The sequence below is a fragment of the Anas acuta genome, chromosome 5 (genome assembly GCF_963932015.1).
Source record: "Anas acuta chromosome 5, bAnaAcu1.1, whole genome shotgun sequence".
In the NCBI taxonomy this organism is placed as follows: domain Eukaryota; kingdom Metazoa; phylum Chordata; class Aves; order Anseriformes; family Anatidae; genus Anas; species Anas acuta.
This window is the reverse complement of record NC_088983.1, coordinates 58,881,740-58,907,547: the sequence shown is the minus strand read 5'-3', so window position 1 is coordinate 58,907,547 and position 25,808 is coordinate 58,881,740. Positions and strand designations below refer to the sequence as shown.

At 36.4% G+C, this 25,808-nt stretch overlaps 1 protein-coding gene and 1 long non-coding RNA gene across 5 annotated transcripts in view; both read right to left on the bottom strand.

Moving 5' to 3' along the window:
• SPON1 (spondin 1) overlaps positions 1-4,057 on the bottom strand; it is a 309,754-nt gene extending 305,697 nt beyond the window's left edge. Inside the window, exon 1 of the mRNA XM_068685131.1 lies at positions 3,942-4,057. The gene's annotated coding sequence lies outside the window, so the exon portion shown is untranslated. The remainder of the gene's footprint in view (positions 1-3,941) is intronic.
• Positions 4,058-19,202: 15,145 nt separating this feature from the next.
• LOC137857915 (uncharacterized) overlaps positions 19,203-25,808 on the bottom strand; it is a 102,361-nt gene continuing 95,755 nt past the window's right edge. For all 4 annotated transcript variants that reach the window (XR_011097371.1, XR_011097372.1, XR_011097369.1 and 1 more), the window contains 2 exons: positions 23,369-23,421; positions 19,203-19,276 (listed from right to left, as the gene is read on the bottom strand). This is a non-coding gene — a long non-coding RNA (uncharacterized lncRNA). The remainder of the gene's footprint in view (positions 19,277-23,368; positions 23,422-25,808) is intronic.

Genomic DNA, 25,808 nt, shown 5'->3' with positions numbered 1-25,808 from the left:
GCCAGGCAGAGTTTTCTTCTCAAGTCTCCACATAAGACTGAAAAAAAACGATTCAGTGTAATACATTTAGTGCAGTCCATTAAGCTTTGTTTCTAATAAGAGCCAGAGCGTAGGCCATCTTCTATCCCTTAAGAAAAAAATATGAAATACAGTCACATAAGCTTTACTCATGCTAGTGAATCAGATAAAACAACCCATTTATTTGTAAATTGTATAGAGTTTCAACTGCTTGTCTTGTCAGAGAGCAATGGAATACCTTAATCAAAATGACATCATGTTATTAATTTACAATTTGATAAATGGGATAATCCTAATTCCCCAAGTGCTTTTGTTTCCATGAACTGCGGGAAGATATTTTTGCTAGGGAAGACAAAAGGTATGAAAATACTAAGGTATACAAAGATAGTTGTGCCTAAGTCTATAAAAATTAAATCTTTGCTCATGTAAAAGTTTGTATTTAATTTGCTAAGTGTAACAATGCAAAAAGCCATCCCATTGAGGCTTTTAGAAAAAGTTATTTCTCAACATTATCAATGTTACATATTCTGTTTTGTTTAAGACCTCCAACTGCAGAGATAAATAAGCAGAATGTGAAGGATCTCCTATAATTCTATAGAAAGATTGCTGGAACTGTTGTGCCAGGAAGGCAAAAAATCATCTCATTTTACAGTGATGGCTAGTTGCCTTTTCTTCATCTATATCCATCAGTGCCACCCACGGCCTAACTGCCTTTTCTGCTTTCTTTTACTGAATTTCACAACCCATTTTTAACATGAAGATTAAAGAAGCAGTATATAGCAATTTTAGAAGTGATAATGCAGCCTTATCAAAAATTGGCATAAGCAAGAGATAGAGTTAAACTATGTTTATTACAAAGAGAAAATGGCAAATTTTAAGATACCGTGTTTCACTTGTGATTTTATGCATTAGTTTGATTTGCACATATTCAGCATTTACTTCTATGCCTCATTTATTCAGCTGTTGATAATATACAGATTCAGCTTGCTAATGCAGCAAAAACAGCCTTATCCACAGAGGACATCAGCATGAGCATTAACCTTGAGTGACAGCAGCTGATCTGTACTTAGTAACTACTAAATAGCTTGATTTTCCTTCGGAAACGCAAGCGGAATACTTATAAAAAATAAAAAACACAAACAGAGAAGGTCACCTGCATGGAAGGAAATGGCAGGTAGTTTGTAGTGGTGATTTTAATTTACCATACAATGGTAGCAACTCTGTTCTCAAAGAGAATCAGAAAGGCAGCATTTGGTTCAGACAACTGATGTAGTAGTCCACACCCTGAATAATGGTCAAGTTACGGTCACTTTCCTTGTTGTTCTCATAAACCACTCATTTTATTTTGAGAGTTTACACAGGGAATTTAAGTCATATTAGGGTATGACTTCAAAGTGGAAAGAAAAAAAAAATGTTCTTATTTAGCACTCTTTCAGGCTGTAAGTATTTATAGATAAGAACAGTAAGGTGTAACTGTTCTATAATACTCACGTAGCATCAAGCCCCGCATCATTTTGTTTGATATTGGATTATAGAGCAGAATAGTGACTTGCTTAGAAACAGATAAGATTATTAGATATGCAGCAACTCAGGTATAAGACTGATAATCCACAGTTCTTAGCTGAAGGACCAATCCATTAAACAACAGTTTATCTGCTCAGGGCTCTAACACAGAAGAGCTTGATACAAGCTTTCACTCATCATTGTGCCTTATTTTCTCCCCAGAGTAACTCAGCAAGACTCTTCAAAGGGCTGGTTATCTGCTAACTCACAGTGGGTTCACACTGCCAACAAGGTGGCAGTGGGAAAACCCAACCTCTATAGGAACAATCCTGTGGTACCATGTCTGTTGTTGTTGCCTTGCCCGTGAGTGAGTGATAAGCCTCCAAACCCCCATGTGGAAACCCTAAGAATTTAAAGTTTCGTTTCTATTTCTATAAAAAACTTAAGAGGGAAGAAAATAATCTAAGGAAGTCAATCCTTCGGGTACCCTGCTTCTTATAGGTTTAGATGCAAGAAATCCAGTGGAAACCTCTTAATAAACTTAGAAATACACAAATATACAAACCAGCACCCAGATACTTCAGTTTCCTGGCCAAGGAGAGGAAAAGGGGGGAGGAACAACACACCGCAAGCAGACAAAACAAAATCCACCTCACAAGTATATTGCCTGTTTTTGACACATCGATTAATTTCAAAAATCATTTCAAAAGCATGCCTTACCTCTTTCTTTCAAGAAAGCAACAATAACAAAATCCCCTGTGATTCTACATTTTCAATTGAATTTCTTCAAGGTAGAGCAATGTAAATCTTCTCTACTTGACAGTATGAATGAGTCCCTGCCACGTGATCTGAACAGCCTGAAAGACATCCTCCACTCAGGTTTCCCAACAAGGAAAATGGTCCCCTTCCCAAGACTGATATTTAGAATATAGATATTAAATGCACATAGCACCTGCAAGTGAAAGAAACAACCTCATTTTACAATACATCAAGGCCTGTGCTTTATGGAGAGACGTAATATTGATGCAATCTTGCCTATAGTGAGATCAAGAGAAAACAATGGCACCTGTGCATTGCCTGGACCCCAAAACGAAGTCCAGACACCCTGTTATTTCCCAGCACCAACTAGAATATACAATAAACTTTACCAGGAACAAGCCACGCCATCTGTCTGCAGAGTCATCATGTCCTGCGCTCTGCACGGACAAAGTACTTTATTATCAGCCTAGATGAGCCAACAATGCATGTGATCACTAAATTAAGAAACAAGGCTCCAGTGGATTTAAAGCATGAGACTAAGACGGCATATTGCCACTTTTCTTTGGCAAGAAAATAAAACAGTCATTATTAGCTAACTTTACTGAGTTAACGCCTTCATTGTTTTGAATGTAAAAATATCTCTATTGCATTGATCAGCTGCACGAAAGCAAGAACAATACTGGAGAAGAAGCAAGTGCTCCAAATCAAGTCACAAAAGCTTCCGAAACTATGTTTACCGCATTTCTTATCTACTTTTATTCATAAAGAAATTGCAGATGCAAAGTAAGATTATTATTTTTTTTAATATCGGTTCTAAGATATTGCTGATTTCTGAAGTAAAAAGTAGCAATCTTCTGTGAAGTAATCATTATTTCCAAATTTAGGTAGGAGTTTCTAAAGGTGCTTCTGAAAGAATTAATTGTTCCAAGAAGGACAGCAAGCTACTGACACAAAGAAGTGAAAGGCAGAATGCATACAAAAGAAAATACATACAAAAGGGAAAAAAAAATAGCAAGAGCAAATACAATTCCTGTTTTAAGAGAACGATACAAAAGCCTGAACCTTCCATTAAATAAATCCTGCAAGCAGAAAGGAAAGAATAATCAAGTCCCAAAGACAAAGATACCTTTTTTTGTACCGTATAATCATTTTCCTTAGTTCCAAGCAAATAGGGGAGACACATTTTAAACAACAACATGGTAAGATTTTCTCATCCACTTTCTATCTCAAAACTTTTTATCTCAAACTCCCCCTCAGACTATATACTCTCTAACAAAATCAATCAAGTACGCAACAGTTGTACAGCAGAATCATCCTGTTCAGTTGGATGGGCTCAGGTTTATAGAGACTAGAAAGTTATCCAGTCCACCCCAACATAACCTCTACAAAAAAGACCAAATTATTTTCATACTTCATTATCATTCCCCTCCAACACAAATGGTAACAGAAAATGTATATATATATATTTCTTTTTACAGTCATTGTTTAAAAATAAAAACTATGAAATACATGAAAAACAGTTGGAGGAAATGACAACAGATCTGAACGCGTGTTCAGACAAATACTTCGATGTTTTGCAAACATTAACAATATCATCATCTACAGCATCAGGACAGCACACAATTTTAACTAAATTATTAAAAGACAGCTTCAGCACCAACCTGTATTTTTAACTTGCTTCTATACACTCATATTTCTTCAAAATTGTAGCAAAGGCACATCTCACACAGTCAGCAATAAAGAAGCTGATATGCTCTCAGCCCAGAGTACTCGAGTGCTTGCCACTTGGGGTGAGACCATGCCTCCTCACCCAGCTCACCTGAAGCTCATTAAACCATTTGGGAACATACTTTGTGCCAGCAAAGGCACGGGTTGCAGCCCCAGCTGGTATCACAGGTGGAGGAAGCCCCTCCAGCTGCTCTCCTGCTCCACCAACTTTCTAACATCCAAAATTTCTGTTCCTGATCTGTGTGCTGCCTTACTTGTTTCTTGGAGCCTCTGGTTCTACACCTTATTTTATGCAGAGTGGCACTTGCTACGTGGGAAAAGTACACACAATGTGCTCAGCTGGCCAAAGAAAAGTCTTGGTATTTTCTTCTTTACCCTACTTAATTTATACTGACACTTTTTTTTTTTTTCCCCAGGAATATTGTTTCTAAACTTTGGAAATATTAAAAAAAAATCAAGACCATTTATATATATATATTATATATATATATATATATACACGCTTCACGCAATCATGGAACAAAAATGAGATAAACTGCTTTTGCAGACAAATATTTTTGTTTGTTATAAGACATCAGTGAACTGTCTGTCCAGAGCAGATAATGTTTTACTTTCTGACAATGTTTTAATTACTGACTGAAGGAGTATAATTGTTAGTTAAATAATAACTAACTAAAAATAATTTCTAATTCTCTTTCATTCATTTTCTGAAATTTGATATTTTAGTGAGTTTTTTCACCAATATATTTAATAGAAAAAACCTCTCAAGATGATAACTTCCTTTCTGCCCACCTCATTTCTACTTTCTGAAATGTTAAGGAGCTTGGAATACACACAGCACAGAAAACAAACTCCATTAAATATTACATCAAGTGATAGGAAAAACCAAGTCACAGAAAATAGTTATTACTTGAAATAAATGCTACTAATGACCAATTAATTTCTCTATTGAGAAAATTCTAAAGCCTAGTTTATTACTGTCTAGTAATAAACTCATATTATTAATAGTAGCTTACAAATACTATAATTTGGAACTCTGTGAGTTCCAAATTGCTAAGAGTTTTGAGCCACGCAAATGCTAATTTCTTCTCTCATGTTTATAAAAGCTTTTATTTGGCACAACAGCAAAGTACTAACTACAAAAAGCACTACTAGTATTTGTGAGATTTTTTTTTCTTGCTTGCTATTGAAGATGACAAAATTTATTTTCCTGTCTGAAGATCAAAAAGTGAAAAAAAAACATTTTTGATAACTGAGGAAAACAATTTTTCATACTGTATAGCCAGCATAGAAGTCCCACTATAAATTGAGAGAATCTCTTCTGCACTTCAGTTTTCCTGACATTAGGGAAAAGAACCTCTCAGCAGCTGCAGATCGAGATTTTGATCCCACTTGCAGTGGTAGAAACTCACAGCGAATCCACTGGAGTCTTTAATTCTGCTGGAATATCTTTATAGCAATGTTACAATCTGTGTTTGTTTTGGCCCAAGCCATTCCATCCACTTGTATGGCTCCCTGCCAAAGGGCTGCCTGTAGCAAACCCATCTGTGGCCAGGGAAGAATAAAGACCTTGGAGACATTTTTTAAGAGAGAAAGAAAAAGGAAATAACAAAACATATCTGAAAGAAAACAAAACAACAACAAAAAGATAAAAACAAATAAATAACAGCCCCAAAACAACAACAAAAACCACATCCCAAATTATAAAAAGCTTTGCCACCTGGCAAACCACCACACCACCCTCTGAATATAACACAATCTGTATTCAGCTGCCTTCCTTTCCAACTCAGGCTTAAAAAAGATATATTTTTTTAAATCACCTCTCACAAATTAGTTGAGGAGGATAGCTTCTTAAAATATATATCCTGAGGATCAGCCTGAAATTGTAAAGGAATACTTGGCAATGCTAGGCTGATGGTTGGACTTGATGAACTCAGAGGTCTTTTCCAACCTAAATGATTTTCTGATTCTACATAGTGCTACATATTCTGACACCTGCTGTGCCACCTGCAGGAAGGTAACAGAGGGAAGGAAGGATATACCATTGCTCTGATCCAGCATGTTTTCTTGTTTAGAGGGAGAAATCAGTATTATTTATATCCTAATTTTATTAATTTTTGTAGTAATGAATTTTACAGGAAAAGGAGCAATTTTGGATTAAACTGTGATCTATATTAGTTGTACGTGAACATAAATAAATAAATAAAACACAGAAAGCCATAGTAACAGGAAACATTAAACACATTATTTCATAGGTGTTGATGGCAAGCAGACTTTCCCATATTGGAAGCGTGGAGTTTAGGAGAGTAGTTAACATGAAGTGTTAATATCTGGTTAGAGCTCAGTTCTGACGTAGGGCTATCTCCTGGAGCTTGTGTGATGTTCTTGGTTCCATTTTCTGTATGAAAAACTGAACATAGGTGTATTCAGCGAACACCTATGTTCAGTTTTTCATACAGAAATCTCTAGCACCAACAGCACTTTTTTTGCATTAAACCACCCATTAATTTTTCCTACCCTGATTATACGAAGGAACGGGTGGTTCCTCAACAGTTGTACCCATCAATCCCACCCTCTTTTTCTGTCCTCTCATTCCCATCAGCAGCAGCAACTTGGGACTGGTTACTCCCTGTAAAGGCTAGGGTAACAGCAGACTTTTGAAACACAGCCCCAAATCCATTTTCTGATCAGCAGCACTCACTACAGAGGCAATAGCAGAAAAAAAGGTTTCTGGCAGAAGCAGCAGGCACTAGGAAGATGCAGGGAGGCAACAGTGCTTTTCCCATGTGTTGGAGCCATTCTTTGCATGTTAGCAGTCAGCTGTGGGATGACATAAAGAACATGTTTTGTCTATCAGCTTTTGTTTCTTCATGTATGATTATTGAAGTCATACAACAACAACAAAAACCACCAGGTTTCTGATTAAAGAATTAAAGATTAAAGATTAGAGGTTGGACTCGATGATCTTGAGGTCTCTTCCAACCTAGAAATTCTGTGATTCTGTGAAAGCTCCTTCTCATGGAAGGCACGTACTCAAATGGGAGAAGTGCAACAGAAATTCCTGGCCATGAGACTTTTTAAGATGGAGTCCTCCATGATTTTACAGGGATCAATAGGAATAGGAAGAAACGGAAATACACCGGTACAGACGATGCCAGGATACTAAAGGGAACTACTGCCTTTCCAACAGAATTTCCCTCTCCTCTCTCTTCATCTTTCCTTATCTTCAAGGCCTGGTTTTCCCTGTTGATTCAGAGTTTTGAGATTCTAGGAACTTTGAGATAATGGAAACTTCATCAAACTAAGTATTTAATTGATTTTTACCTGCAGTATCACGTACTGTGATCTCCACACAGGGGGAATTAACAGCAGACAATTCCATTTGCTGTTCTAGTTACCTATTATATTCCTTGCTCTTCTGCTTCATTCTTTTCACAGACTATTTATTACTCTGCTCAACACACAAAGCCCTTTCCCAGCTACTTCAGAGAAAGCTAACTGAACAAATACTGTTTAAGCCCCCAGAAGTCTGGTGAAACCGTAGGTATAATGCTGGGTCTCATTATATGAAGATGAAAGGAGGAAGAACTCAGGGTTCAAATAATCAGTACCTTGAGACCAGTTCTTCCATTAAAACCTTACAGCAGCCACAGCTCCTTAATGAAAACTGTTATGTGAGGAAAAAAATAATTCTAACACTCCTGATTCTGGGTGAGAATCGCAGCCATTTTAGAGTAAAAGCATCATCTCTAAGACATGATCGGATCGTGACAGGTTCCTGCACTCTCTTATGGGCCACAAACTCACTGTCAATTGCTACTCATTAAAAGCATAAAATCTTAATGCTTTCATCAAAAAGTCAGTCCTGGAATTTAAGATTCAAGCTAATTAAACATTACGTATTTAATAGTTTTTTTATTTTAACAAGAATTTTATAGTTTTACATATGCCAAAGCTGTCTGTCTTTGTGGAATGCCTTAGCAAAAGTCCGGTGTGCACCCAGGCTTATTGTACAGTTCATAAAAATTTGGAAGACATGCCCGATTCTCTAACAAACCATTAAATCTCATTTCCATTGACGCGTTGCTATCAGATTAAAACCCGTGAATACAAAGTAAAAATAAATAAATTATATATATATATATATATATATATATATATATATACACACACACACACATATTAAAGCCATTAAAGCTTCCTTAATAGTCAGGAATATTTCACACGAGAAAGGAACCATACAAATTACATGCACTTTCCACTTGAATTGAGTGAACTGCAGCACACTATCAGGCAAAGAGCTCCAAGATACCTCAAATAATGTCTAGGAAAAATGGCAACTGCAGTTAGTCAATTTACTTCAATTTTAATCTTAATTTTCTTCTCAGTGAAGAACATTGAAACAACTCCATATAATTTATACTTATTTGACAGCCCAAAACATGTGGTGATCCATTTTCAAACCAGGACAGACCCTCCTGAGCAAGGGACGTTCACGTTCTTTCTTAGAAAACCAGAAAGATCCCTTGAAAACAGGATCAGTCTGCACGTTCCGACCGAGATTTCTCCACAGGCATTCTGTGTTATTTCTGAGATTTTTGGAGCTTTAAGGAGTTTATTTTTAAGGTAGAGGTGCAGCAAATAGTGCATTATTGAATTAGTGAATCGCAGAAATAGTCTTTTCAGAGCTGAACACTGAGGGAAAAAGAACTGGCTTCAACCACTTGTCTTTGATTAAATAACTCCTAATTTGCTGAGCCAGATTTCTTTGTTTTATTACTTATTCATTACGGAATATGTAACCAATCCTAACAAGAATTTCTAGTTATATATGTTAATAAGACTATTACCTATATTGACTTAAAGATCCCACAGAAACCAGAGATTTAACAGTTCAATCTAATGTAATAAAATATGAAATTCAGAAAGAGAAAAATAGAATATTGGTGCATATAGCTATGCCATGATTTTACTTAAATATCACATGAAAAAAAGAAGAAAAAATATATTCAAGTATTAAAATATTCTTAAAACTAATATCCTTAAATATTTAACAGAAAAATATTTAAATGCTTTTTACTCCGATTAAGAAATAAGTGTACAGTGGCTGAATAACATTACTTTCAGATACAGTTCGAGGGTTCTCAATAACGTAAGCAAAACTGAATTATGCTAGCTCAAAAAATAAAAATCAGTGAGAAAACAGGGCATAAGTCTCACTGTGCTTATCCCAGGAAAGGCAAAAAGCAGAGCTGGATGGTGTGCCCTCAACAATGGAAAAGAGAGAGGAGGTAAAGTGGTGACTTTTGATTATGAGAGAAACCCCACTCCATCTTTTTCTTATGTAGATAGACATTTATACGCACAAAAAGAATAAAGTAATTAACAGGTCCAATGTGACTGTTCTTTATTTTACATTTCCTGCATACAACTCAAAAGAAAATGAATTACTTAATTTCACGTCTTAATGTATAGTACTTATGGTTTTAATTCATCCCCTATTTTTTCTTTAGCATTCACAATACTTTTACTTTTTAAGGTTGCTCATGAATGTTGCACTTGGCAATGAATCTAGATAAAATTTACATGGAGGAGAGCAAAAATATAGTGGGGGAGGAAGAAAAGTCACCCAGTCTGGGGTCTACTAAACTTGGCAGACCTTTTCATTGCAAGAGTACAATAGAGGCATTTCATCATTTTATTAAGTGATAAGTAGATAGATTTTGACTTCAGCATGAATCCCCATTAAGAAGTCAATGTTGGCATAAAACCATACAGTATCCATCATGAAAAGTGATGGGCTTGCTGAAGATGTGGTTAAATTCAGGAATAACGTAACCATCTTCATGCACACCACATGACTCAATAGTTTTAAAGCAGTTCCATAGGCAAGGTCTTGAAGAGGTGCAGAGATAGATATCTTCAAATATTGATATGTCACACAGTAAATAGTTGGATTTATTATGAAAAACAAAATAAAATAAAATACCCCCTCCAAAAAAAAATCACCTAAAAGTATAGAAAACCCATTTTGAAACAGCAGATATTTATTTTGTAGATGTCACCGCTGCATATATCCTATTTGACAGCAGACAGAAGGACCAAATTCTACTCGCAATTACTTAAGAATGAGATAAACAAGAACTTGCCACCAGCAAAATGGAGCTCAATTTCAATTACGACAGGTTTCTAAGGGTATGCAACAGTAATTCTAGTTATGTAGGTGTAGTTGTCATACCAAAATAAAAATAAATTTCTAAGAATGCATTGAGAGAAAGCTGTGCTCAGTTAGTTCCAAACCTAAGCCCATGGGAGAAACATTCAAAGGAGATGAAAACAGACTTTAAAAGCAGAGTTTCTTTCTGTTCCTGAAACGCATATGTTGTCTGCTTCTGGTAGCTAACACTTCAAGCAGCACTCAGCAGATTCAACTAAATTGGCTGTGAATGGGCAGAAAGATCTGTTGTACAGAAAACATTTCGCCTCACAGTTTTCTAGACTTTGAAGCAGAACTGTTGCAGCCAGCTAATCTGAACGGGGCTCCCATGCCTCACTCCCCCACTCTTCCTCTCAAACTGGTTTTCCAACAGATCAAAGCATTCCCAGCTTAAAGAGTTAACTTGTCTACAGTTTTTAAATACAAATAAACAAGTACTTGGATAACTAGTATACCTAAATACAGACGATTGGCTGTTGCTAAGCAGATACCCCCACAAAAAAACAATATCCAGAATCATACAGAGTAAAAAGCCAATGGAATCAATGATGATAGTGCTCATTTACAAACATTATGACAAAAAAAAAATGTAATAACAAACTTGTCAGTACTCCCAATACCCCTGCACACATCTTAGTATACTTAGACACTACTTCTTCTACTGAAATTCTTTATAAGGCAAGGCCAAAACTATTGCATGTGAAATAAAAGTCTGATGTTTACTCTTGTATGACTGTTCATTTAAAGAACACCAACTGACATAGCTGCCAAAAATACCCCCAGGAAATTAGTCTAATTGGCTTAGGTCTGAATTATTTCTGAATATTTCTAAGTTGGAATCTTTTAAATAATACTTCAATTTTTTTAGCGATTAAATAATTACCCAACACATGTATGGACCTTAAGCTTGAATATGGAGCTCAGTGCAATATTTAAATAAAAACTTTGACCTGATTGCTTTTAAGAAGTCATCATCATGCAATTAACTAAATCTTACTAATATGCATCTTGGAAATTCGTCATTGTGCCCCTGCACTTTATTACATTCAAGAGACAAAATTATACCAAACTATGTTTTAAGAAATTGCCTTAAAGGTGTCTTATCTATCTCATTTACAGCGAGGAAAGAGACAGCACTAGGTTTTTATACCCATGTGCCAGGGCGGAAGAAATTCCAACGAGTCCAAAGGAATGGCAACCTTGGATCCACTAATTTCCAAGTGTTGAGATTTTACAGAAAAGAAGTATAAACTCTTATCAGATACACAGACTGAAGCACAGCAAGGATAGGTGGGAAAATATAGAGCAGATCCCAGAAACTGTGACTCTCGATCTTCCACATTAAAGGAGAAAATACTACAGCAATTGGTTACAGAACAACCAACTCACACTTGTGTGTGTATAGATGCTTACGCACACAAATAGTTAATTTTCAGTTATAGATACTATAAACATTCATTTATTTTTGAATTCAAAATGTGAATACCCTCCCCCCAATTTTCCCAATTAATTTTTAATACTAAAAAAAAGTAGTGTTTTTTTTTTTCAATTCCTAACCATCTTGCCTCTCTTTTTCTATTGTTCCAGTGGACAGCATCGAAAAGCAACAGACAATAGGTCCACAGATATAGAAATAAAAAGTTACTGAAAAAAAAAATAAAAGTTTTATTCTATGTTTTTTGTGATTACACTTGGAACTTTCAACAGTATTTCCTTGCACTTAATTTCCCTTTTTAATTTCACACATGGAAGATATTATTTGGCACTTGAACAGGCCCCCTGTATTTTTGAGTTCTTACCCTGGAGAGATGAACGGATAAACTCCCATCTCTCCTGCTCTTGATGCTTGGCTGGGGACAGTTTTCAGCAGCAAGTTAGAAGGCAACAGCACATCAGTCAACACTGCAAGAATTAGAGTCTCAGAATGAAAATCTTCCTTTTTTTTTTTTTTCCTCTCCCATCAAGCACTAAAATGTTTTCAGGTTTTCAACAAATCAGTAAATATTTCATTTTGCCATCTTTTGGGAAAAAAAAAAAAAAAAAAAAAAAAAAAAAAAAAAGTAAAGGAATCACAAGGGAATTTGGGTTAAAAAAGGAAAAGAAAAGAAAAAAAAAAAAAACACCAGTAAAGAGAGGCATGGGACCAATGGTTCCTTACCAGAGTTTACTGCAATTATGACTTTCATATGGGGTAAGTGACTGTAGCTCAACTATACCCTGTATCTTATGTCTCCACGTTGAACTGCATTCTGCTTCTCTTACATGACAGGTAAGGTGTTTTTACTATACTGCAACAGATCTCTCAAAGTAAGTCCTAACTAGGTCCTTTTCAAGCTGCTCACCTTAACACAGAGCACTGCAAGATTCATTGGAACAGCAGACTGTGTGAAAATGAATCTGCAGCTTTGGGGTTAGGGCACTCAGCTGGCAGGGGCAAGCCCTGAATGCCGATACCTTTTGAAATGAGCATTTAATTCTTCACACAAAATTGAACAGCTGCACTGAGAGAGGGAGAAAACTCCCGCCAAATGTGTTAGAGCACTTCCCAGTGATGATTAGAGGCAAATCATTCTAGCAAAAGCACCAGACCAATGCAGCCAAATCCAGCAGCTGAAGGTATTTTCTGCTGCACTGAGGAAGAATGGTAAACCTCACCCTGAAAAGAGGATTAATAAAATGGCAGATAACAATTACAAAGCTGATTAAAGATTTGGGTTTAAATCTCTATTATATTCTACTATTTCTCTTTTATTCAAAGTGTGACTGAGACTTTTTTTTTAAACAATAAATCTGAATTTCTATATGCAGGCTTTTTCAAGTTATGAAAAACCTAAAATAACAATGATTGAAGTTTTCATTTTACCTATTTATCTACTCTTTCTTTTTACTACTACACTAATCCATAATACTTTAAAATAGATGGCTTAGGTTTTCCTCATTTAAATTATTAGTTAATTAATTAGATAATTAAAATTGTATTTTTCTTTTGCCAAAAATAACATCTCTTTTATTTCAGCACCCATGATGGTGTAAATTAGGCAAGAGAAGGTACTCTGTTTTCCTAAAATCAAAATCAAATACAATCATGTTGAGCTTTTGACCATAGCTCAAAAAACGTTTGTGCCCAAGTCAATATTCTTACAAATAAAGGTCAGGTATGTCAGATACTAGATTTTTAGTAGAACAGCGTCCAAGAGGTGGTGTCTAATTTTTCTGGTGGCAGAGCCATTCACAGACAGAAATGGAAACAAAATCCATTTCCCAGAGCTCAGGATACAATTTAGGAATCGCGTCCTTAATTAATTTGCTTAATCCTTTCTTGAACCCATTGACTCTTTCGGTCTCTACAGTGTCATGTTGCAAAGACTTACAATGCAATTGAATTCATTGCCTGGGATTTTGCTAATGTCTTTTGTTTCACTGACCATGCTCTCAAAACACAAATTATGTATGTATGATAAATTGTTTTGAAAGACTATCTTTGTATAATGTTCCCTTGGCAATTTTGGTTCAGAGTTATAATACCAAAATCAATATTTAACCTAGTCACAAAAAAAAAAAAAAAAAATGAAAACAATGAATCATTTTAAAATTCTCTCAACTGCCATGAACATCTAAGGGAAATAATTGAAAAACTGAAAGTTATTTGAAACACTCTTGAGAAAATGAAATACCAGTAAGTGTACAGCAACCTTCAGCTAATTAAGGCACCACATGATTTTACAACATTCATAATGGATGGCAGCATATACAGTTTACTGAGCCCTATCGATAAAGCCATCAACATTTTTCACTCAGACAAGGTTTCATGTTCCCACTAAACAGCGAGCTAAACACACTAAATCTTCCTCTCTACAATGCAATCATAGCCTTCAGTACAATTCTAAAGCTACATCCTTCCCTAATGCCAGCCATGTACAACGGAGAACCTGTCCACTTGTTTGTTTTTCCATTTAAAGCAAGAAACAGAAGTCTTGTGTCCTGGCAGCAAACACACAAGAAACCATTTGTTAGCTTTTGCAGTTTAACACGCATTATGGACCCTTTGCTCTGTACTTCCCGAAACTACATTCTGATCCATCCATCAACATTCATCACAGTTCAGCACTACAAAAAGCCATTCAGGAAAGGTAGATCACACCAGGATTTTTTCTCACATTATCTAAAATGAAGTTAGAAGCATCTTTTTCATTTCTAACTCTTCCTCCTCCCCACTCCCCACCACAAATTTAGCCAGATGCACACACGCTCTGCCTCTTTACCCCTTTCTGTAACACCCAGGAGTGGGCTTTTCACTCATTTTCACACAGAGTGAGGAAAGCTGTCAAGCTTTCTGTAGTGAACAGCCTGATGGAACCAGAGTCAGAACAAAGCCAAATGTGTGCAACCACTTTAAACAGATCTCTCTCCATCATGCCATTGGATTAAAAAATAATTATTATTATAAAGCTCTGAGAGGATGAAAGGGCAAGCCAAAGGTGCCAGTGGAGAGAAATTTTGCAATTTTTGTTTGTGGAAAATGGCTGCAGGAGATTTCAGTGGGGCTTCTCGTTACAACTGCAAACAGAGGTTACCTTTTTGTTGGTACCCAGTTCCTGACAGCAGCTGATTCAGACGCAGCTGTTGTGCTGAAGAGGTTCCCTAGCTGTTTTCCAGTGCATGAACTAACTCAGACTGCACTGATGAAATCTGAAGACTACTAGCTCCTGTAGCAATGAGTTGTTGAATAAGATGTTTTCCAGTAAAACAAAGCAAAAATTGACTAATCTCATATTAGTGACTAATCTCAGATTCAACAGTCAGTTTTACAATCTTAAGCAAATGAGCTCTCTGTTGAAGAGACAAAGATTAGATGTTTTAGGGTTGCTTTTGGGGAGCTGTGGTGCGGTGGGGGGTACTGAATGGAGTATGATGAAGAGCACCCCACTACCATACCACATCGTACTCTATTGAGTATGATGAAAAGGTAGTAAGGAAAAGTAATGATACTGAATGACTTACTATGGATCCTCGGGTAAGACAAGATCTAAAATACCTAAAAGTCAGAGACTGCAGATGATAAATGGGAAAGAAAAAGAACATGCAAAGGCAAATTATCCTCACTAGAGTATATGCCAATACTATAAAGAGGCAAACTCACTGGAGGCAATGCAACTTAAAAGTACCAGCAGAAAGTCTGCTTGTTCTTGGGTTTAAAAATCCCTTGGGATCCTCAAGAAGTTTTGTTAAGGGCAAAGGACTCAAAAAAAGAAAGACAAAGTTTGAGAATATGTTCCAAAGAACAGCCAAGTACAAAAATGAAGTTAAAACAAAATCTGTAACCACCTAGAAAAATTTTATATGCCCTGCAGCGAAGACTAAGTTTTTTTGAGCAAAAGCTCCTACAAATTGGGACTTCTGTTCTGGAAGTCACAGGATAAAGAGAAGAGCCAGAATAATAACTAGCATTAGCTATTACAAAAGAGAAAGCTATACTTAAGCTTGAACTGTCCTAGAAATAAAATGGTTAAGAGAAACAGTGCAGTCATGTGAAAGGGAAAAGGGTTTATTATACCAGAAGTGTTTTAAGTCACTGAGAGTATTTCCATGCAAATATGAGCAGCTAATGTAGGAAAGCACAAACCGCAGATAATCCTCCAAAAAAGGACTTGCACGCTTTTAATTTTTAAATAAAAATACCAGTAAATTTGTATCAATGGCTGAAGTACCACTATTTCCCTAGATCCAAAATTCAGTAACCGTGACTTTAGTGTGATGTTTTAGGTTTTCATTTTTTGATATTCATCAATAATTCATTCTTAAATTACACGGAGGACAGCTTGGCTATTGGAAATGATTTGTCCCTTAAGTACATGAAATATGATAAACCGAAATGTACAGGTCATCAGTCCTCAGTCCAGAGATCCTGTGAACATGTAGCAATCAGTTTTAAAACTCATTATATGCTTCCAGTGTGTTCTTTGAAGGAAAAACACCTTACAATGAAGTCTTTTCTAAAACCGAACTTTTATATATCTGATGGCTGATACTGAGCCACAGTAGTTCACAAAATTCAAGTTTCAAAAAGAACTGCCAAGACCGTTTATAGCCATCTTTCACAGGACTCACACAATGAAAGAGACAAAGGCATACAAAGGAAGACATATATTTTTTCTTTCATTTTCTTTTTTTCCCCTTTCTTAATTATTATGTTTAGGAAATGTCAAATCCACGAGGAAAATCTATGAAGTACTTGAGCTTTCGATTGGTGTTTTGTTTTTTTTTTGGATGGAAACACAGAGAGGACTATTGTTTTATGTTATTAGCTCTACTAACGCTTTCATTATAATTGTAAAAAATCAAACACATGTAATTTGTCAAATACCGAGAGGACTGTCATTACACTGATGATCTTCATTTGCATTGTTAAAAAGCAATTGTTATTTCCTTAGTAAAAATAGGAAAATTGTATCTGGAAAAACATTTCCACCCCTGCAAGAGAGCAATGGATCATTTCCAGCAATGTAAAGCAAAGTTGGATATTCCATTAGCACAGCAAAGCAGCTATGCATCACTTAGAGTTCATGGTCAAAAAGAAACCTGTGTACAACTCTGTGAGTAACAATCTAATGTGTGACTTTATCAAGCACCTCATTTAGTTTTGTGAGCCACTTCGTGGTAGTTTGAACAAGGACAGAAAAGGAAAGTTATCCAAAGGCTGAATTACAAAGCAATAATAAGAAAGAAGCTGTAGTATTTTGATGGAAAACAGATATCACCACGAAATTAGTAATACTGAGACAAAGCATTGCAAAACTACACCAAGTTAAACCAACACTAAGAAAGCTGGAAGCTGTATTTAATGGAATAAGGATGGCATTTCTTAAGCTATCTTCACAGAATCACAGAATATTAGGGGTTGGAAGGGACCTTGAAAGATGATCTAGTCCAATCCCCTGCTGGAGCAGGAACACCTAGATCAGGTATCACAGGAATGCATCCAGGAGGGTTTTGAAATATTCTAGATGTAGGCTCATCAGGGCTGAGTAGAGGGGGAGGAGAGCCTCTCTTGACCTACTAACCACAGCCCTTCTAATACTCCCCAGAATGCCATTGGCCTCCTTGGCCACAAGAGCACTGTGCTGGTCCAAGGTCATCATAATAGTCATTTTCCCAGCAGCTAACTCATTTGCATGGTGTGAAAATTTCTTAATGGGCAAGATACTTATAAATTTCAGTTTCAAAACAAAATCTATCATTACTAGAGACATTCAAAAACAATTAATAGAGAAAATTCATATTTTGCATCTATTCTGAGTGATTCCCCTCACTGACTGCATTGTCAGGTATAATATTTTAAAGTTGGGGGGGGGGGGGGGGGGGGAAACAACTCCAAGCAATGTTTTTTTCTTCAATAAGCAGTTTTCAACCTTAATTAGAAGCAGTGTTCACCTGCCCCAGGGACAAATTTCTGGCAACACTAGCCATCACGTGCATAGTTCCACTGAAACCAGGAGTGCTATATTAGATGAGAAATGTTTGCAGAACTGGGCCCCAAGCAGTAAATATCAGCCTGAATGTAAGACGAATGAATGACATAGCATGGAAGAACAGTTCAGTCCCACATCATGGACGCATATCTGAAAATAAATGCAACTTGGAGATATTTCCAAGAGCCTTCTGGAACAGAAACTCTTGTTACCCTATGTATGACCAAATGCATAACACTGCGTATCAGGCGAACCAGTGCGTGTCCTTTTCCCTCCTTCAAAGCACAACCTTGAGGAGGTTATTCTTACAAACTGCTGATGGATTAAAAAACTAGTTGTTTTATTCTTGGCTTACCTAGCATTTTAGTAAACCAGGTTCCCAGGTTCCGCTCGGGCTTACAATTACAGGCAATTCTTGTGTGTATACAGGCTCTCGTTTACCTAGCAAACTCTAAGCAACCTCCCTCCCTTGCTTATTGCCCTTCTTCTCCTTCCAGTTCTAAAAAAAATTCAGCTTATTTATGTTAACATATAAGTATGAGAGAATCCACCTTAACTGTAAATTCAAAATGAAGTTGCTGTGCTGATTATTTAGGAATATAATAGTATTTTTTAAGTTCAGTTTTCAGTCTGTCACTCAGTGAGGATATGAATACATGGTGCTATTTGACAAAATCCATTTCCAAAGTAGAATCATTTCTAAAAATATTCACTGCTTATGGTGGCATCTCCAGATAACCATCACAGACCAGCATAGTAACACTAGTGTTCAGTATTAATCAATGCTTTGTTTGAAGTTTCCTTTTTTTCCCTGATTCCAATAATGTGAAAAGACCAGTACAGTACATTACCCACAGCATCTGAACAACACAAGCTTATGAAGCCCAAGTAGCAAATATTACATTATTCCTTCTTTCATTCCTTCTAAATGAAAGCCCAGTAACACAAAACCAGTGATAATGTAATTCAGATACCATAAACTGACCAATGAAATTTTATAATGATGTTAAATTGTTTTTCTGAGAGATATGGAACATTGCTTTTACATTTTTTTCCCTCCCTTAATCCTAAAGAAATGAGGATTATAACTTCATGCTGTTTATCTCTTCCAATAGTTTTGGAACACATTACTCAGTTTTAACAAAATTTGACAGAGGGATATGGCCTCAAAGATATTGTGTTCCCGCAAGTTTTGTGACACTAAACAGATGGGAAGAGGAGAGAGATCTTTATGTAATCACATTACATATCCCACTGAGAGAAAGGCTTCAGAGTATACATGTGCTTTGTTAAACTGTAGTATTTCCAGGAAATACAACTTATGCCATAACCAGAGAAAAAAACTTCAGACGAAGCATATGAACAGACAGAAAGCATGCACAGAAAAGAAATGGCTCCTCGTTCTGGCACTTATGAAGTTACTTGTTATGAAGGAGAGGCAGCAGCGGAAAAAATCATGCTTTTGTTATCTCCTACCTGACTTCGGAGATTTCTACTTCCTAGGAAGCCTGATGACTTCGGTGGCAGAGATAACGCTGACAGGTTACACTTCACGACCCATTGGTGCTGTTCTTCAACATCACTGTTGTAAACAGAGATCAGAGCATGACTCTTACTCATTTTGGATTCATATATAATCTCTGAATATGTGGTTAGTTGGGAGGTTTTTTTTGTTGTTGTTTTTTGTTTTTACAACACGTAACCGTATTCTTACATCTTTCTTATTGTTTTTCTTTAATACTAGGCCTTCAGCAACTTATGATTATTTGCAGGGTTTACAGTATACTGCAAGTGTCAACTCTATACCTTCACCCTTCTTTTTCTGATGTTACTAATAATGCTAGTCACAATTTCTGTGAAGCTATTCTAATACATGCTATTTTTAAACAAACACGTAGGAGTCAATATGCCAGTGGAAAGCACAAGGAGCAACACATTTCAGGCATACCCTGTTCCACTGTAGGGAACTATTTCATGACCATGGGGGGCTCATAGCTGCCATTAGCTACCTACTGCAATTTATTTGAAAAAAAAAAAAAAAAAGTCAACCTAAAACATTTCATTTCAGCATTAGGCTATGGACGGTTGGATGATATGTATGCCAAGGCCAGCATACAGCTGAATCTCTGCAGGATTACAAAATCAGATTTGGAGGGAACAAAATTTCCTAACACTTTATTATTTTTGCTTGCAAGTAACCGCATCTGTTCCATTTTTTTTTTTTTTGACTTGCCCTGAATGCACCAAGATATAAAATCACCTCCTGCTTATTTGAGCTTTGCTGAATCTTTCTTGTCAACTGTAATTTGAAAGCAAACTAACTGAAAATAACCAAAAACTGAAAAAAGACGTATAAAAACAGACCTTAAAATTGCATTTAAAATAAGTACTGATATTCTCAAATTCAAACATGTTTATATTATAAGAGAGAGTTTTCTTGCATAGCCAGCAGTATTAAGATAATTAACTATCTAGATTTTTCCTTTAACTACTCCACTGAAACAGGAAGCTGCCACAGCAGTGTTAAAGGAAATGTCTCCCACTTTACACAAAGGGGAGGATGTTGATAATTATTTGTTGATTATTAGTAGTTTATATGCTTTGCAAATTTCATCAAAGCTTCTTCTATACAAGCTCACTTCTAAATGAGAAGCTCTATCATTTACATTGGTGTAACTACCTGTGAGAAAAGTAGTTTTCTGCAGTTTAGCTGAGACTTTTTACATGCTAGATAATCAAAACTAAACCATAAATAGCATTCTTAATAGTGTCTGCATGAGGAATGACAGTAAACAGTTACAAGACTCCAAATTCATATCGTAGGTCATAGCTTTGTAGGCAAGATTAGGAGGGAGTATCACCTAGGAAACAGACAAAAAATATAAAGCGTTTTGGGGACAGCCTGGAGAAGAAGACTGCTTAAAATTTGATTCTATTGAGTTAGACTAATAAAGTTCAATATTACTAATGACTTTCATATTGCATACAGGGAGATTATTTTCATATGCTTCTGAACTCTCTTTCTCTTAATATTAGGCATCTCTCAAAATTCAAATGTGCCTCAAAAACTTCTGGGAAAATGTGCCAATGTTCTTCAAATCCAATTTCATTCAAGTGTGTTGAAGTGCGCTTCATCTTTGAATAATCTGTTAAGGATTTTAAACTGTGTTTTCATTCTTTTCTTTCCAGTCAATGATAATTAAAAATGACTGATTACAGGATCAAGATGGCAAAAAAACATCTTATGGCCTAAAGGTGAAAAGCTAACTTTAGGAACTGGAAGTACAGTAGCTGAAAAAAACAAAAACAAGAAGAGTATTTTCGAATACTTACTAAAATCTACATTTCTTAATGAATGCCATCAGACAGCTTCTACAAATATTGCTATACTACATACAGGATGAGTTACCTAAGTATAATGAGATGTGCGAGTTCATTTTAAACTATTTAATCTAGACACCATTTACAGATTCATTATACAGCTCAACCTTAGTTAAGTTTTCCTGCTGCAAAGCACCTCACTTGGTGAGGATTCTGCTTGCCATACGAGTATGAGGTTTGTCTTACACCCTTCTGGACTGAGCAGCCCCCCTCCCTTCCACTCATTGTGTTTAACATCTACGGCATTTAGAAAAGCTGTAGAACAGTAGTTCAGCATGATTCATATTCTGCCTTTGAAATGCAGAATTCTGAACATTTAATATATGGGAAGCATATACAGTGAATGAAAAAAACAGACTTGCTTCATTTTCAGTTGAACAGCTACTCTTCTTTCTATTCTGGCTAGAAAATTTAACTCTTATCAGGGAATATGTCTTTCTCTTTCAACACTCAAACTCTTATGTGTCATCTCACCTGCTCTTGTCTGAAGGTTTTGCATACTCATAAGATTCTGTAGGTCTCAGTCTTCAACCTCTCTCATAACTAAAGGCATATCTTTGAAAGATAGCTTTATAAATGCTCTCAGTTGGGTAGTCTCTCCTCAGGATTAATGTTGTTTCAAAAGCAACTGCAGCACTTCTGCCAGCAGAAGACAAATTTGCTCTCTATTTTGAGCGTCAGATAAATCTTAAACACAGCTGAAGGCATTCAAGCCATCAAATGAGAGCACATACAGCACTTGCATAATATCTATCAGCATATGGCTAGCAGAGCCTGCTTAGGTCATGAGGGTGGTTCTTCACAAAGTGAATGAGCACAGTTTGTTCGGATTTTTAGGCCTGTTTAAAAAAAGATCTGTTTCAGTTCCGGGACTAGTTATTTTCCTGTGTGAAGCCCTGGCAGCATACCATTTTCTTAGAAGCTCTAATTTGGAACAGTGTTTTTTCCCTGTGTTGGGAAAATCTGAAAGGCTTTGGGAATTTATTGAAGATTATATGTGCACTTCAAAAATCAGGCAATTATTTCAACTGCCTGAGCTACCTGCGTCTGAACCACTTGTTCTTAGCTTTCACAAAAACAAGCAATAGGTATGTTTGTAGACTGTTTTTAAGAACAGGTATCTCTTACTAGTTGCTACTTTTTTTACAAAGCCTTTTTCTTTCTCATGTTCTGTTCAGGAAATAAATGTGTAATTTATTTTTCCATAACCATATCATTTCCTGAAACTGTAAATGCGAAAAACACACTTATTTGCTTTGCTAGACAAGCTGTTTATTCCTAGATACTTCTAAAATGTACGTTTGCACATTTTTGTCTTCCCTTATAATCTGAATTCAGCCTACAGCTTTCTAAGCAAAATAACCTGTAAAAGAAATACTGGACCAAAAAGAACTTACTGTCTTCAGAGTAAGTGGTAGTACTTTACAGTTTGAAGAGGAAGGAAGATACTGTTTGCTTTCTACTGTAAAACAATAATTACTGGCAAAAACTCTGCTTGGAGGCAGGAAAGGGATATATATGCTTGTAAGCAGTACTTAAATCAGGAATGTGGTTTTGGATGCTAGCTAGCTGATTGCTTTGAATTCCACTGCCTCTTCTCAGTGAGGACTTCGAGGTTTCTAGTAGCTGTGACTGGCTGGAAAGAACAGACAGGCAGGAGGGAGGGACTGAGCTCTATCCAAATGCACTGCTGAACTAATGCCCTCAGCCTTGCACTGTAGCAAGAGCCTGGCTTGGGACAGGTAGAAATTACTAGTAGCAGTTTGTTTTATTTTAGCAGAAGGCAGCAAGGAACATAAGCGGATATGATTAGTTCAGAGAATTCTGTGAGAGTCTTGGATCTTTCTCCAGTATTTCAAAACCCCAGTGTTTTCCAGAATTCAAGCCTGTGCAGAAACACATTAAGAAACAGGCCACAGTACAGGCAATTTATGTGTTGGCAAGCCAGACAAATAATTATGGCAAGTCTAGCCTTTGAAAGTATGCCAACCTTCCAATTCTAAAATTGAGAAAGGAAAACTATTTTAATGTTTAGAATGCTATTATGCTTGTCTCTGGGAAAAGATAAATAAATAAATAAGTCAATTCCTGCTTAGTAAGTCTGGTTTTGCATGGATTCGGAATGATACCTTTGATTTTGTCTGATTCAAACAATGGGACTGCAGGAAAATACTATCATCAACACTGCAGTTATGAGTACATCTTATGCAAATGAATTACGGTCCTACATTCTTCCATCAGTTTTCTAGCTCTCTCCCAAAACATTTTCCTAACCATTGATTTTCCAGCCTACCTTGTTGCCTCAGGAACAGCTTAGCCTTTTGATGCAGGATGCAGTCCATCCAGCTGTAATTAAAAGAAACAAGCATTTGAGGAAACATGGAGTGTTTGGTTAGTGCAAGATGACAGGCAACTCCTTAAGTACTTCCTAATGAAAATTTGTGGTTCTTTCATGAACCTGAAGACTTGTTGCCTGGATTACTGCCACAAACTAAGACATCTCAGATTGTTGGAGGCTTTTCTGACAATATACAGACAATTTTGTAGTATAAATCTTTGTATTTAAATCACTGTCCTAGTTACTGAGCATGCTGCAAGTCTCATGCTATTTCTGCGGGACATCTCTCAGGTGATAGGGATAGCTCCTGCACAATGGTATGTTTTCGATAGATACAATTCCTACAGCTCCAACTGTTTTCGTAATTTACATACGCTACTTCCTGACCAGATATTTCTGTACACCTGTTTTAGAAAAGAGATATTTTTGCTTCTTGAAAACAAAGCATTTCTTAAAGGAATGAAGATGCAAAAACAATTCTTTCTTATTTAAATCACACATCACACCATATGTACTTCAAATAGTTCTGGATTACTGCAGAAACTTCCCTTCTTGTGGGTTGGGTACTCCCCCCCAAAATCCTGTTTTTATATGTGTACTCTGCAAGGCTATACATTATAGAAATTCTCAGGCTGCTAAAATTTGGGAGAAGAATGAGAAAAATGAACAAACAAAAACCCACCACTGTTGTACCAAGCTAAGCAGACAAGCTTACAGAACTGAGCTGCTGTCAATATTTGAGCTGATCCATTTTTAAAGTCAGGGTACACAGGCTGGCTGATATACCCCTAGCTACATTTTGAATTAAAAGCATTTTATTGCACCAGTCCTGTTGCTTACTTTTAAAGAATTAAATTAGATCTTATTAAACCTCTATGTTGCTTTATCATAAATTATTTTAAATAATTCCCATATTCCACAATAAGATGAAATCCTTCAATTCATTGGCATACAAGGAGCTCATTTCAAATATTTACTGAGGAATATGCCAGAAACATAGTTCAAAGGCATTTTGACAAATCAGAAAGGTTTTCCTAAAATACAATCTCAAACATATGGTTCCTTTAGCTCATGCAATTTCAGAGCCAAGAGTGAAATTGATAGCTAGAGAAGAATGAACAGAAAAAGCTGCAATCTTAATATGAAAATAAAATACTCGATGAAAAGATCAAGATTCATTTCCATTAAGAAAAAAATTTGTCTTTAGCCCCAGTGGAAGCAGGAACAGCTTCCAAACAGTGCCAGCGTTCACTGATGCACTGCTTGATATTAGAGAGACAGTAAGGAAGATATAATGTGCCACGGAACATTAGATTTAAAATGTGCTTTCTGTTTGCTGCTTATTTTTAACAGTCCACCTTGGATCCAGGCCTAAATAAGACTCCTTAAATCTTGTGAGCTAAAAGAAACAAAACAAGCTGTGGTTTTAGAATTAAGTTTGATAATTAAACTTCCACTTAGTCTTGTCATGACAGTTTTCAGTCAGAGAAGACAGGCCTCCTCAGTGTTAGCTGTTAGAGTACTATATTATGCAAATGGAAAGGCTTCCTCTTTACTCTGCCTTGCTTCTTTACGCCCAACAATGTTTTCAACTCATCACTCAGTGTCAGAACACATGCCAACATGTGTAACAACATATCTTCTGGAAAGAAAGTCTTCGTGTTTTCTTGCACCATCAATCATTTCCTACTTCTTGTAGTAAGATCTGAAGTTGATAACTGCACTGGATTAAAAATGTGTTCTGAATAAATGTGGAAAATGAGAATTCCCTACTAGTTTTACAGCCTATTATGTAGTAAATTTTTTTACTGGTCCAAATCCAGAAAAGACAATACTACGCTAAAGAATCTTCCCTAAATTATTGTGCTTGAACTTTCCCTAGCACATCAAGCAACCTGCTGGTGTTACAACTGGAGAACAAGCACTTTCAAATAGCTAATCATGAATAGCCCCTTTTCCAGCACCCCACCATCAGCTGTGCTCGGTGAGGTCTGCTTTTGGAGCAAGATTTTTATTTTCATATTATTTACTTATTACTTGGAATAGTCCTGTTTGCTAATTTCTGTGAAGAATGTGTGAAATATCTGCATAGCAATCAATAGCTGCTGCTGCCACAAGCCAGCAGGGTAACCTGGCTACATTCGTGAACTAGTTGAAAAGACACGTGCCCTCTTTTGCTCATCATAGCTGCTGCTTAATGCTTTTATTTTGCAGAAAACATGCTTCAACTGGATAACTGAAAACAACTCCTTGCACACTGCTGCAATTCATGTTTTTTGATTGAAAATAAAGGTATTTTGGCAAAATGAATTTGTCTGATGCTTTCCTCAGATCTGCAGTGACATTTCTGTTCAGAACCAGGGGGAGACAAGACTTTGATCAAGAGCCCAGGAGC